Below are 15,002 nucleotides of genomic sequence, written 5' to 3'. Positions count from 1 at the left end.
AAGTTGGGTGTGATGCAAGTCCTGTACATGGAGTCCCCCAAACTTCTAGAGCAAGGGCTTCCCCATAATCCTGGCAGGCAGGCCTCCCCTGGGGTTCCAAACTTCTGTCCCCACTGAAGTGTTTATCCTCTTCTCTAATCCCAGCCTCCTTTTCCCTGTTTCCATGTGCTCTGAGAGATGCTCCCGCTCCCCCAGGCTCCCTCTGCATCCCCCTCATTTTCTTCCTCCCCGCTGTGTCAATGGAGTCCTAACCCCCACCCTTGACATTGTCCCCTTTTCCTACTACAAAGTGGGACCTTCTTTTCCCCCGAGTGGTCCTGTCTAGGGGTGCCGCTGCCGGGCCCCCTCTGCTCTTCCTGCTGGAGACTGGGGCCTTTCGGGAGTCAGCAGGCACCCGGGCCAACCGCAGCCAGCGAGGGGTCAGCGATACTTCGCCGGCGAGTCATCAGGGTGAGCTGGCCGTGTGCGATGCAGTCACTGGCTGGGTGACAGACCCCCGGACCGCTGTGGACTTGGTTGTGCTCGAGGTGGAGGTGTTGGGCGAGGTGCCTGCAGCTGGCGGCAGTTCCCTCCGCCAACACTTCTTTGTCACCTGCTTCGAGGCCGATAACTCTGAAGAAGGTGGCCCAGGGGTAGGTGGAGAGGCTGCCGCCGGGGTGTGGACCGGGGGGCACTGGGTGTCTGAGTGCAAGGCCAAGCAGTCCTATGTGCGGGCATTGACCGCTGATGCCCAGGGCCGTGTGGACTGGCGATGGATTCAAACTGGCACTGCCTGTGTCTGCACACTCCTCAGCCGGACTGGCCGGGCCTGAGACTTATACCCAGGAACTGGTCAGGCAGAAAAAGAACAGAGCTGGATGCTGAGAGACGTCAGGGTTGGCCCAGCTGCTCTACGGACGGACCCCAGTTGGGGAACTCATCAAATCATGGCAAAATCACAACTCTCTGAATTTGAGCTCAATCTCTGTAGGATGGGTGCACCAACGTGGGGTTTTGAAGGTTGAATAGGAGCTCTCCCGGGGGAACTTGAGGGTAATCATGATGATGATGATAATAATAATAATAGCCACTATTTACTGAGTGTTTACTCTTTCGTAGCCCTAATACATAACTCCTCGGATCAACTCTCATGGATTTGATCATTGGTGACCTTTGGTGTTAAGTTGCTGACTGCTCTGTCACAGAGGACACCACCTTGCTCATCCTGGGGAGTGGGAGGGCACATTTCACGATGTGCATGGGGGAGGAGAGAAACTGGAACATGCAAGCAGATGGCCAGGGGACCTTGAGGACATGGTCTACGGAAGGCCTTTAAGTATCTGGGAGCTGGGGTTCAAATGAGAAATCTTACTTGGTGAGAGCAGGCAGGGGTTGGCTTCGAATATTCTGTTTTGAGATAAAGAGCTACCGATCACACGGGGAGTATAAGCAAGGTTGAATGAGAAGCGATCAGGATGCTGGAGAGTTCAGCCCTGGGCGGGGAGCTCAAGTCAGGTTTCTAGCCCTCTTCCCTGTGCCAACCTATACCCTACATTGGGAAAGAAACAGACCTTAAAATTGTCCAGCTTGATGGCATCGCGGGAAAGGGACTAAGTCCAGATAATGTCCTCCGAGGCTGCGGCCTCGGGGGCAGGACACACCTCCTGCGGGCCTATTCAATGATCAGTTAAATCACCTGAAGCACACGCATTTCCGGGGAGCGCTCCGGGCATCCTGGCTTGAGGGTAGAGTGGGCGGAGGTCCCTAAGGGAGAGGTGGGGCTCGGGCTGAATCCCTCGTTGGGGGCACCAGGGTCAAGTGGCTAACCTGGCAGCACAGTCACGGGGAGGCCCTCTCTCATTGGGCAGAAACTAAGTCCGAAGCCGCGCCCCTCCTGGGCGAGGAGGTTCCACCTCCTAGGTTCCTGTGATTCTCCTGCCTCAGCCCGAGTAGTGGGACATCCCACTTGCTCCCGCCATTCTGTTTACCACAGGTGACAACCGCCATGGCTGAGAGGCAGGGAGGTCCCCCGAGGACCGAGCGAGGCTCGGTCTCCCAAAAAAAAAAAAAAGATACATTGAAGTAATTTAAAAACACTTAGGAAGATGTCATTTCTTCCTATCAAGGCGTCCTCCCTTTATGGTTTGTTGTTATATAGGGAACGATAAAAAGAAAGTTTTTTTGGAGGAGGTCGGCCTCGAACTCGAGGCTCTCGCACCCTCGCCTCCCTGAGGGCCCGAAGGCCGGCACAATGGGCCAGAGCCACAGTGGCTCCTGGGGTCGGGGGTTGTCCTTTCTTCCCTTTGACCTTACGCAGGGTGAGGGAGCCAATCACAAGAGGCTCACCCCTGACGTCACCCAGTCCCCAGGGCCAGTGAGGGCCCTGTGTTCCCTGGCGCCCCCTGGAGGGAGGAAGGGGAACTGTATCTGAGAGAGAGCAGCCCATTGGGTCCGCTGACTCCGGCCGGGTTCCCGTGCCGCGTCCAACACCCCTCACTCCCTGTCTCACTCCCCCACGGAGACTCAATTTACTTTCCATGTCCACATTCCCAGTGCTTGCGGAAGATATCCCGCTAAGAGAGAGACATGTCAAAGGTAGGGTAGATCCACATTTCCAGGCACCAAAGATGGAGATGTTCCAGGAAAGACTGCAGGGCCCCTGGGCACCTTCCACCTCCTTCCAGGCCATCACTGGCATGAGAAGGGGCAGACCAGTGTGAGCTGTGGAAGGAGGCCTCTTTCTGGAGGAGCGTGACCCCCAGTAAGCTTCAGGTGGGGCAGTTCCTGAGGGTGGGGATCTGAAATGTTGGGGTATCTCAGGTCCTCTGGGCTGTGGGGTGGGCTCTGAAAGGCAGGTGTCGGGGTGGTGGGTCCTGAATAGGAGATGCCGGGAAGGGTCTCTGGGTCTTTGTGGGTGGTGTACCACGCGGGATGGGAAGGCCAGGACTCGGGGCTGCGGTCTCAGACCCGGGTGAAGCAGTGTCCTTGCCCCAGGGGCTGCTGCTGTTGCTGCTGCTGAGCATGGGCGGGACATGGGCATCCAAGGAGCCGCTTCGGCCACGGTGCCGCCCCATCAATTGCCACCCTGGCTGTCGAGAAGGAGGGCTGCCCCGTGTGCATCACCGTCAACACCACCATCTGTGCCGGCTACTGCCCCACCATGGTGAGCTGCCCGGAGCCGGGGCAGGTGCTGCCACCTCAGGGCCAGACCCACAGAGGCAGCCGGGGAGGAAGGGTGGTCTGCCTCTCTGGTCAGGGGCTGCGGAATGGGGTGTGGGAGGGCAGGAACAGAGGGCTTCCTGGACTCCTGAGTCTGAGACCTGTGGGGGCAGCTGGGGAGCTCAGCTGAGGCGCCGGCCCCAGGCACAAGCTCATTCCCCCACTCACACGGCTTCCAGACCCGCGTGCTGCAGGGGGTCCTGCCGCCCCTGCCTCAGGTGGTGTGCAACTACCGCGATGTGCGCTTCGAGTCCATCCGGCTCCCTGGCTGCCCGCGCGGCGTGAACCCCGTGGTCTCCTACGCCGTGGCTCTCAGCTGTCAATGTGCACGCTGCCGCCGCAGCACCACTGACTGCGGGGGTCCCAAGGACCACCCCTTGACCTGCGATGACCCCCGCTTCCAGGCCTCCTCTTCCTCAAAGGCCCCTCCCCCCAGCCTTCCAAGCCCATCCCGACTCCCGGGGCCCTCAGACACCCCGATCCTCCCACAACAAAGGCTTCTCAATCCGCACTCTGGAGGTGTCTTTCTGTGGGCTCAGGGCAACCACACACACACAGGGTGGGTCCAGCTTCCAAACCATTTTCTACAGAGTCACAGTACAGAACTCTGGTAGAAAACAGGGTGGACGGCTGGGCGCGGTGGCTCACGCCTGTAATTGTCGGAGGCTGCGGTGGGTGGATCAGCTGAGGTGAGGGGTTCCAGACCAGCCTGACCAACATGGAGAAACCCCATCTCTACTAAAAATACAAAATATCGTCGGGCGTGGTGGTGCATGCCTATACTCCCAGGTACTTGGGAGGCTTAGGCAGGAGAATCTCTTGATCCTAGGAGGCGGAGGTTGCAGTGAGCAAGATCCCGCCATTGCGCTTCAGCCTGGGCAACAAAAACAAAGCTCCATCTCAAAAAGTAATAATAATAATAATAATAATAATATAAACATTAAAAATGTTCGGCCAGGCGCAGTGGCTCATGCCTGCAATCCCAGCACTTTGGGAGGCCGAGGCGGGTGCATCACCTGAGTTCAGGACTTCGAGACCAGCCTGGCCAACATGGTGAAACCCTGTCTCTACTAAAAAAAAAAAAAAAATTAGCTGGGTGTGGTGGTGCGCGCCTGTAGTCCCAGCTACTCAGGAAGCTGAGGCAGGAGAATCGCTTGAACCCGGGAAGCATAGGTGCAGTGAGCCGAGATCACGCCACTGCACTCCAGCCTGGGTGACAGGGCGAGACTCCGTCTCAAAAAAAAAAAAAAAAAAAAAAAAAAATAAAATAAAAATAAAAATAGAAAATAGTCAACTACTATTACTCAATAGCAACAGATGGTAAAATACAGGCTCAGAGAAATTAATGATTTGTGCCTGGTCACACAGCCAACAAATGGCAGAGATGGGACTTCAACTCTGGGCAACTGCACTCTGCCATCCTTCCTGTAGAACTCTGAGGAACTGAGAGTCTTGCATCTTGGAGGATGTTCCAATCAATTTTTTTTTTTTTTTTTTTTTTTTTTTTTGAGACGGAGTCTCGCTCTGTTGTTGAGACTGGACTGCAGTGGCGCGATCTCGGCTCACTGCAAGATCCGCCTCCCGGGTTCCTGCCATTCTCCTGCCTCGGCCTCCCAAGTAGCTGGGACTACAGGCGCCCACCAGGACGCCTGGCTAATTTGTTGTATTTTTTAGTAGAGACGGGGTTTCCCCGTGTTAGCCAGGATAGTCTTGATCTCCTGACTTTGTGATCCGCCCGTCTCGGCTTCCCAAAGTGCTGGGATTACAGGCATGAACCACTGCGCCAGGCCCAATTTTGTTTGTTTGTTTTGTTTTGTTTTGTTGTTTTGGGAAAGGGTGGCGTGGAGAAGACTGGGAAACAACCAGTGGTCACCAGAGCTGTAGCACCTCCTTCACCTCTGAGCTCTGGGGCTGGGAACCCCAGGCTTCGGGGACCACTGTGGAGGACGCAGGTGGCCCCCTCTTTCCTGACATCTCAGGAGAGGGAGCGGCAACCGGTTAGGGGAAGAAAAGAACAGGAAGGTTATACAGCCAGGTGGGGAAGGGGCCAACTCCCTGAAAAACCCCTTCCCAGAGTTCTTCTTCAAGCGCAGGGTACCCAAGAGTCAAGGCCCCGCCCCCTTTCCAGTGGCCCCTTTTCTACTTAGGTGACCGCTCCTGGCTGGGATGGGAGGTAGATGGACCGGGGGGTGGGGGTGGGGGGGGGGGGGGGGGAGGAGGGGAAGGGAGAGGCAGTGGATGAAGGAGAATGGAAGAGATGACATCCCCCTTGGCCCATTCATCCCATTCAGGTCCCCAAGCCGCGCCCCCCTCCGCCCCACCTGCACTGCCAGTGCCAACGTCAGAGGGAGGAAGAGGGAGCTCGGCTTAGAAGGCTGAGGCCCTGCCACCTGGGCCACACAGATCATGTGGCCTTCCTTCTCCCCACAGAAGGCCAGACCATGGACACCCCCTGAGCTGGAGGTCATCCTCCATCTCCACCCTGTTTTCTTTTTCTTTCTTTTTTTTTTTTTTTTTTTGCGATGGAGTCTCGCTCTGTCGTGGAGGCTGGAGTGCAGTGGCGCAATCTCTGCTCACTGCAAGCTCCCCCTCCTAGGTTCACTCCATTCTCCTGTCTCAGCCTCCCAAGTAGCTTGGACTACAGGGGCCCGCGACCAAGCCCAGATAAGTTTTTGTATTTTTAGTAGAGACGGGGTTTCACCGTGTTAGCCAGGAAGGTCTCGATCCCCTGACCACATGATCCGCCCGCCTCGGCCTCCCAAAGTGGTGGGATTACAGGAGCGCAGCACCACGCCCAGCTAATTTTGGTATTATCAGTAGAGATGTGATTTCACAGTGTTGGCCAGGCTGCTCTCGAACTCCTGACCTCAAGTCATCCACCCGCCTCAGCCTCCCAAAGTGCTGGGACTACAGGTGTGAGCCATAGTGCCTGACCTGTAGTTGTTGAATATTTATTCTTAATCTACAAGTTGGGTGTGATGCAAGTCCTGTACATGGAGTCCCCCAAACTTCTAGAGCAAGGGCTTCCCCATAATCCTGGCAGGCAGGCCTCCCCTGGGGTTCCAAACTTCTGTCCCCACTGAAGTGTTTATCCTCTTCTCTAATCCCAGCCTCCTTTTCCCTGTTTCCATGTGCTCTGAGAGATGCTCCCGCTCCCCCAGGCTCCCTCTGCATCCCCCTCATTTTCTTCCTCCCCGCTGTGTCAATGGAGTCCTAACCCCCACCCTTGACATTGTCCCCTTTTCCTACTACAAAGTGGGACCTTCTTTTCCCCCGAGTGGTCCTGTCTAGGGGTGCCGCTGCCGGGCCCCCTCTGCTCTTCCTGCTGGAGACTGGGGCCTTTCGGGAGTCAGCAGGCACCCGGGCCAACCGCAGCCAGCGAGGGGTCAGCGATACTTCGCCGGCGAGTCATCAGGGTGAGCTGGCCGTGTGCGATGCAGTCACTGGCTGGGTGACAGACCCCCGGACCGCTGTGGACTTGGTTGTGCTCGAGGTGGAGGTGTTGGGCGAGGTGCCTGCAGCTGGCGGCAGTTCCCTCCGCCAACACTTCTTTGTCACCTGCTTCGAGGCCGATAACTCTGAAGAAGGTGGCCCAGGGGTAGGTGGAGAGGCTGCCGCCGGGGTGTGGACCGGGGGGCACTGGGTGTCTGAGTGCAAGGCCAAGCAGTCCTATGTGCGGGCATTGACCGCTGATGCCCAGGGCCGTGTGGACTGGCGATGGATTCAAACTGGCACTGCCTGTGTCTGCACACTCCTCAGCCGGACTGGCCGGGCCTGAGACTTATACCCAGGAACTGGTCAGGCAGAAAAAGAACAGAGCTGGATGCTGAGAGACGTCAGGGTTGGCCCAGCTGCTCTACGGACGGACCCCAGTTGGGGAACTCATCAAATCATGGCAAAATCACAACTCTCTGAATTTGAGCTCAATCTCTGTAGGATGGGTGCACCAACGTGGGGTTTTGAAGGTTGAATAGGAGCTCTCCCGGGGGAACTTGAGGGTAATCATGATGATGATGATAATAATAATAATAGCCACTATTTACTGAGTGTTTACTCTTTCGTAGCCCTAATACATAACTCCTCGGATCAACTCTCATGGATTTGATCATTGGTGACCTTTGGTGTTAAGTTGCTGACTGCTCTGTCACAGAGGACACCACCTTGCTCATCCTGGGGAGTGGGAGGGCACATTTCACGATGTGCATGGGGGAGGAGAGAAACTGGAACATGCAAGCAGATGGCCAGGGGACCTTGAGGACATGGTCTACGGAAGGCCTTTAAGTATCTGGGAGCTGGGGTTCAAATGAGAAATCTTACTTGGTGAGAGCAGGCAGGGGTTGGCTTCGAATATTCTGTTTTGAGATAAAGAGCTACCGATCACACGGGGAGTATAAGCAAGGTTGAATGAGAAGCGATCAGGATGCTGGAGAGTTCAGCCCTGGGCGGGGAGCTCAAGTCAGGTTTCTAGCCCTCTTCCCTGTGCCAACCTATACCCTACATTGGGAAAGAAACAGACCTTAAAATTGTCCAGCTTGATGGCATCGCGGGAAAGGGACTAAGTCCAGATAATGTCCTCCGAGGCTGCGGCCTCGGGGGCAGGACACACCTCCTGCGGGCCTATTCAATGATCAGTTAAATCACCTGAAGCACACGCATTTCCGGGGAGCGCTCCGGGCATCCTGGCTTGAGGGTAGAGTGGGCGGAGGTCCCTAAGGGAGAGGTGGGGCTCGGGCTGAATCCCTCGTTGGGGGCACCAGGGTCAAGTGGCTAACCTGGCAGCACAGTCACGGGGAGGCCCTCTCTCATTGGGCAGAAACTAAGTCCGAAGCCGCGCCCCTCCTGGGCGAGGAGGTTCCACCTCCTAGGTTCCTGTGATTCTCCTGCCTCAGCCCGAGTAGTGGGACATCCCACTTGCTCCCGCCATTCTGTTTACCACAGGTGACAACCGCCATGGCTGAGAGGCAGGGAGGTCCCCCGAGGACCGAGCGAGGCTCGGTCTCCCAAAAAAAAAAAAAAGATACATTGAAGTAATTTAAAAACACTTAGGAAGATGTCATTTCTTCCTATCAAGGCGTCCTCCCTTTATGGTTTGTTGTTATATAGGGAACGATAAAAAGAAAGTTTTTTTGGAGGAGGTCGGCCTCGAACTCGAGGCTCTCGCACCCTCGCCTCCCTGAGGGCCCGAAGGCCGGCACAATGGGCCAGAGCCACAGTGGCTCCTGTGGTCGGGGGTTGTCCTTTCTTCCCTTTGACCTTACGCAGGGTGAGGGAGCCAATCACAAGAGGCTCACCCCTGACGTCACCCAGTCCCCAGGGCCAGTGAGGGCCCTGTGTTCCCTGGCGCCCCCTGGAGGGAGGAAGGGGAACTGTATCTGAGAGAGAGCAGCCCATTGGGTCCGCTGACTCCGGCCGGGTTCCCGTGCCGCGTCCAACACCCCTCACTCCCTGTCTCACTCCCCCACGGAGACTCAATTTACTTTCCATGTCCACATTCCCAGTGCTTGCGGAAGATATCCCGCTAAGAGAGAGACATGTCAAAGGTAGGGTAGATCCACATTTCCAGGCACCAAAGATGGAGATGTTCCAGGAAAGACTGCAGGGCCCCTGGGCACCTTCCACCTCCTTCCAGGCCATCACTGGCATGAGAAGGGGCAGACCAGTGTGAGCTGTGGAAGGAGGCCTCTTTCTGGAGGAGCGTGACCCCCAGTAAGCTTCAGGTGGGGCAGTTCCTGAGGGTGGGGATCTGAAATGTTGGGGTATCTCAGGTCCTCTGGGCTGTGGGGTGGGCTCTGAAAGGCAGGTGTCGGGGTGGTGGGTCCTGAATAGGAGATGCCGGGAAGGGTCTCTGGGTCTTTGTGGGTGGTGTACCACGCGGGATGGGAAGGCCAGGACTCGGGGCTGCGGTCTCAGACCCGGGTGAAGCAGTGTCCTTGCCCCAGGGGCTGCTGCTGTTGCTGCTGCTGAGCATGGGCGGGACATGGGCATCCAAGGAGCCGCTTCGGCCACGGTGCCGCCCCATCAATTGCCACCCTGGCTGTCGAGAAGGAGGGCTGCCCCGTGTGCATCACCGTCAACACCACCATCTGTGCCGGCTACTGCCCCACCATGGTGAGCTGCCCGGAGCCGGGGCAGGTGCTGCCACCTCAGGGCCAGACCCACAGAGGCAGCCGGGGAGGAAGGGTGGTCTGCCTCTCTGGTCAGGGGCTGCGGAATGGGGTGTGGGAGGGCAGGAACAGAGGGCTTCCTGGACTCCTGAGTCTGAGACCTGTGGGGGCAGCTGGGGAGCTCAGCTGAGGCGCCGGCCCCAGGCACAAGCTCATTCCCCCACTCACACGGCTTCCAGACCCGCGTGCTGCAGGGGGTCCTGCCGCCCCTGCCTCAGGTGGTGTGCAACTACCGCGATGTGCGCTTCGAGTCCATCCGGCTCCCTGGCTGCCCGCGCGGCGTGAACCCCGTGGTCTCCTACGCCGTGGCTCTCAGCTGTCAATGTGCACGCTGCCGCCGCAGCACCACTGACTGCGGGGGTCCCAAGGACCACCCCTTGACCTGCGATGACCCCCGCTTCCAGGCCTCCTCTTCCTCAAAGGCCCCTCCCCCCAGCCTTCCAAGCCCATCCCGACTCCCGGGGCCCTCAGACACCCCGATCCTCCCACAACAAAGGCTTCTCAATCCGCACTCTGGAGGTGTCTTTCTGTGGGCTCAGGGCAACCACACACACACAGGGTGGGTCCAGCTTCCAAACCATTTTCTACAGAGTCACAGTACAGAACTCTGGTAGAAAACAGGGTGGACGGCTGGGCGCGGTGGCTCACGCCTGTAATTGTCGGAGGCTGCGGTGGGTGGATCAGCTGAGGTGAGGGGTTCCAGACCAGCCTGACCAACATGGAGAAACCCCATCTCTACTAAAAATACAAAATATCGTCGGGCGTGGTGGTGCATGCCTATACTCCCAGGTACTTGGGAGGCTTAGGCAGGAGAATCTCTTGATCCTAGGAGGCGGAGGTTGCAGTGAGCAAGATCCCGCCATTGCGCTTCAGCCTGGGCAACAAAAACAAAGCTCCATCTCAAAAAGTAATAATAATAATAATAATAATAATATAAACATTAAAAATGTTCGGCCAGGCGCAGTGGCTCATGCCTGCAATCCCAGCACTTTGGGAGGCCGAGGCGGGTGCATCACCTGAGTTCAGGACTTCGAGACCAGCCTGGCCAACATGGTGAAACCCTGTCTCTACTAAAAAAAAAAAAAAAATTAGCTGGGTGTGGTGGTGCGCGCCTGTAGTCCCAGCTACTCAGGAAGCTGAGGCAGGAGAATCGCTTGAACCCGGGAAGCATAGGTGCAGTGAGCCGAGATCACGCCACTGCACTCCAGCCTGGGTGACAGGGCGAGACTCCGTCTCAAAAAAAAAAAAAAAATGAAATAAAATAAAATAAAAATAAAAATAGAAAATAGTCAACTACTATTACTCAATAGCAACAGATGGTAAAATACAGGCTCAGAGAAATTAATGATTTGTGCCTGGTCACACAGCCAACAAATGGCAGAGATGGGACTTCAACTCTGGGCAACTGCACTCTGCCATCCTTCCTGTAGAACTCTGAGGAACTGAGAGTCTTGCATCTTGGAGGATGTTCCAATCAATTTTTTTTTTTTTTTTTTTTTTTTTTTGAGACGGAGTCTCGCTCTGTTGTTGAGACTGGACTGCAGTGGCGCGATCTCGGCTCACTGCAAGATCCGCCTCCCGGGTTCCTGCCATTCTCCTGCCTCGGCCTCCCAAGTAGCTGGGACTACAGGCGCCCACCAGGACGCCTGGCTAATTTGTTGTATTTTTTAGTAGAGACGGGGTTTCCCCGTGTTAGCCAGGATAGTCTTGATCTCCTGACTTTGTGATCCGCCCGTCTCGGCTTCCCAAAGTGCTGGGATTACAGGCATGAACCACTGCGCCAGGCCCAATTTTGTTTGTTTGTTTTGTTTTGTTTCGTTGTTTTGGGAAAGGGTGGCGTGGAGAAGACTGGGAAACAACCAGTGGTCACCAGAGCTGTAGCACCTCCTTCACCTCTGAGCTCTGGGGCTGGGAACCCCAGGCTTCGGGGACCACTGTGGAGGACGCAGGTGGCCCCCTCTTTCCTGACATCTCAGGAGAGGGAGCGGCAACCGGTTAGGGGAAGAAAAGAACAGGAAGGTTATACAGCCAGGTGGGGAAGGGGCCAACTCCCTGAAAAACCCCTTCCCAGAGTTCTTCTTCAAGCGCAGGGTACCCAAGAGTCAAGGCCCCGCCCCCTTTCCAGTGGCCCCTTTTCTACTTAGGTGACCGCTCCTGGCTGGGATGGGAGGTAGATGGACCGGGGGGTGGGGGTGGGGGGGGGGGGAGGAGGGGAAGGGAGAGGCAGTGGATGAAGGAGAATGGAAGAGATGACATCCCCCTTGGCCCATTCATCCCATTCAGGTCCCCAAGCCGCGCCCCCCTCCGCCCCACCTGCACTGCCAGTGCCAACGTCAGAGGGAGGAAGAGGGAGCTCGGCTTAGAAGGCTGAGGCCCTGCCACCTGGGCCACACAGATCATGTGGCCTTCCTTCTCCCCACAGAAGGCCAGACCATGGACACCCCCTGAGCTGGAGGTCATCCTCCATCTCCACCCTGTTTTCTTTTTCTTTCTTTTTTTTTTTTTTTTTTTTGCGATGGAGTCTCGCTCTGTCGTGGAGGCTGGAGTGCAGTGGCGCAATCTCTGCTCACTGCAAGCTCCCCCTCCTAGGTTCACTCCATTCTCCTGTCTCAGCCTCCCAAGTAGCTTGGACTACAGGGGCCCGCGACCAAGCCCAGATAAGTTTTTGTATTTTTAGTAGAGACGGGGTTTCACCGTGTTAGCCAGGAAGGTCTCGATCCCCTGACCACATGATCCGCCCGCCTCGGCCTCCCAAAGTGGTGGGATTACAGGAGCGCAGCACCACGCCCAGCTAATTTTGGTATTATCAGTAGAGATGTGATTTCACAGTGTTGGCCAGGCTGCTCTCGAACTCCTGACCTCAAGTCATCCACCCGCCTCAGCCTCCCAAAGTGCTGGGACTACAGGTGTGAGCCATAGTGCCTGACCTGTAGTTGTTGAATATTTATTCTTAATCTACAAGTTGGGTGTGATGCAAGTCCTGTACATGGAGTCCCCCAAACTTCTAGAGCAAGGGCTTCCCCATAATCCTGGCAGGCAGGCCTCCCCTGGGGTTCCAAACTTCTGTCCCCACTGAAGTGTTTATCCTCTTCTCTAATCCCAGCCTCCTTTTCCCTGTTTCCATGTGCTCTGAGAGATGCTCCCGCTCCCCCAGGCTCCCTCTGCATCCCCCTCATTTTCTTCCTCCCCGCTGTGTCAATGGAGTCCTAACCCCCACCCTTGACATTGTCCCCTTTTCCTACTACAAAGTGGGACCTTCTTTTCCCCCGAGTGGTCCTGTCTAGGGGTGCCGCTGCCGGGCCCCCTCTGCTCTTCCTGCTGGAGACTGGGGCCTTTCGGGAGTCAGCAGGCACCCGGGCCAACCGCAGCCAGCGAGGGGTCAGCGATACTTCGCCGGCGAGTCATCAGGGTGAGCTGGCCGTGTGCGATGCAGTCACTGGCTGGGTGACAGACCCCCGGACCGCTGTGGACTTGGTTGTGCTCGAGGTGGAGGTGTTGGGCGAGGTGCCTGCAGCTGGCGGCAGTTCCCTCCGCCAACACTTCTTTGTCACCTGCTTCGAGGCCGATAACTCTGAAGAAGGTGGCCCAGGGGTAGGTGGAGAGGCTGCCGCCGGGGTGTGGACCGGGGGGCACTGGGTGTCTGAGTGCAAGGCCAAGCAGTCCTATGTGCGGGCATTGACCGCTGATGCCCAGGGCCGTGTGGACTGGCGATGGATTCAAACTGGCACTGCCTGTGTCTGCACACTCCTCAGCCGGACTGGCCGGGCCTGAGACTTATACCCAGGAACTGGTCAGGCAGAAAAAGAACAGAGCTGGATGCTGAGAGACGTCAGGGTTGGCCCAGCTGCTCTACGGACGGACCCCAGTTGGGGAACTCATCAAATCATGGCAAAATCACAACTCTCTGAATTTGAGCTCAATCTCTGTAGGATGGGTGCACCAACGTGGGGTTTTGAAGGTTGAATAGGAGCTCTCCCGGGGGAACTTGAGGGTAATCATGATGATGATGATAATAATAATAATAGCCACTATTTACTGAGTGTTTACTCTTTCGTAGCCCTAATACATAACTCCTCGGATCAACTCTCATGGATTTGATCATTGGTGACCTTTGGTGTTAAGTTGCTGACTGCTCTGTCACAGAGGACACCACCTTGCTCATCCTGGGGAGTGGGAGGGCACATTTCACGATGTGCATGGGGGAGGAGAGAAACTGGAACATGCAAGCAGATGGCCAGGGGACCTTGAGGACATGGTCTACGGAAGGCCTTTAAGTATCTGGGAGCTGGGGTTCAAATGAGAAATCTTACTTGGTGAGAGCAGGCAGGGGTTGGCTTCGAATATTCTGTTTTGAGATAAAGAGCTACCGATCACACGGGGAGTATAAGCAAGGTTGAATGAGAAGCGATCAGGATGCTGGAGAGTTCAGCCCTGGGCGGGGAGCTCAAGTCAGGTTTCTAGCCCTCTTCCCTGTGCCAACCTATACCCTACATTGGGAAAGAAACAGACCTTAAAATTGTCCAGCTTGATGGCATCGCGGGAAAGGGACTAAGTCCAGATAATGTCCTCCGAGGCTGCGGCCTCGGGGGCAGGACACACCTCCTGCGGGCCTATTCAATGATCAGTTAAATCACCTGAAGCACACGCATTTCCGGGGAGCGCTCCGGGCATCCTGGCTTGAGGGTAGAGTGGGCGGAGGTCCCTAAGGGAGAGGTGGGGCTCGGGCTGAATCCCTCGTTGGGGGCACCAGGGTCAAGTGGCTAACCTGGCAGCACAGTCACGGGGAGGCCCTCTCTCATTGGGCAGAAACTAAGTCCGAAGCCGCGCCCCTCCTGGGCGAGGAGGTTCCACCTCCTAGGTTCCTGTGATTCTCCTGCCTCAGCCCGAGTAGTGGGACATCCCACTTGCTCCCGCCATTCTGTTTACCACAGGTGACAACCGCCATGGCTGAGAGGCAGGGAGGTCCCCCGAGGACCGAGCGAGGCTCGGTCTCCCAAAAAAAAAAAAAAGATACATTGAAGTAATTTAAAAACACTTAGGAAGATGTCATTTCTTCCTATCAAGGCGTCCTCCCTTTATGGTTTGTTGTTATATAGGGAACGATAAAAAGAAAGTTTTTTTGGAGGAGGTCGGCCTCGAACTCGAGGCTCTCGCACCCTCGCCTCCCTGAGGGCCCGAAGGCCGGCACAATGGGCCAGAGCCACAGTGGCTCCTGGGGTCGGGGGTTGTCCTTTCTTCCCTTTGACCTTACGCAGGGTGAGGGAGCCAATCACAAGAGGCTCACCCCTGACGTCACCCAGTCCCCAGGGCCAGTGAGGGCCCTGTGTTCCCTGGCGCCCCCTGGAGGGAGGAAGGGGAACTGTATCTGAGAGAGAGCAGCCCATTGGGTCCGCTGACTCCGGCCGGGTTCCCGTGCCGCGTCCAACACCCCTCACTCCCTGTCTCACTCCCCCACGGAGACTCAATTTACTTTCCATGTCCACATTCCCAGTGCTTGCGGAAGATATCCCGCTAAGAGAGAGACATGTCAAAGGTAGGGTAGATCCACATTTCCAGGCACCAAAGATGGAGATGTTCCAGGAAAGACTGCAGGGCCCCTGGGCACCTTCCACCTCCTTCCAGGCCATCACTGGCATGAGA

General features: G+C 56.4%; 3 pseudogenes; all 3 read left to right on the top strand.

Moving 5' to 3' along the window:
• The first annotated feature begins 203 nt into the window (after nt 1–203).
• On the top strand, nt 204–1,069 carry LOC134757732 (neurotrophin-4-like; annotated as a pseudogene).
• A 5,298-nt stretch (nt 1,070–6,367) lies between these two features.
• Nucleotides 6,368–7,233, top strand: LOC129528729 (neurotrophin-4-like; annotated as a pseudogene).
• Nucleotides 7,234–12,524: 5,291 nt separating this feature from the next.
• On the top strand, nt 12,525–13,390 carry LOC129528771 (neurotrophin-4-like; annotated as a pseudogene).
• Nucleotides 13,391–15,002: the final 1,612 nt, after the last annotated feature.

Source organism: Gorilla gorilla, chromosome 20 (genome assembly GCF_029281585.2).
Source record: "Gorilla gorilla gorilla isolate KB3781 chromosome 20, NHGRI_mGorGor1-v2.1_pri, whole genome shotgun sequence".
NCBI lineage: Eukaryota > Metazoa > Chordata > Mammalia > Primates > Hominidae > Gorilla > Gorilla gorilla.
The sequence above is the reverse complement of the archived record's forward strand: the minus strand, read 5'-3'. Positions and strand labels throughout refer to the sequence as shown.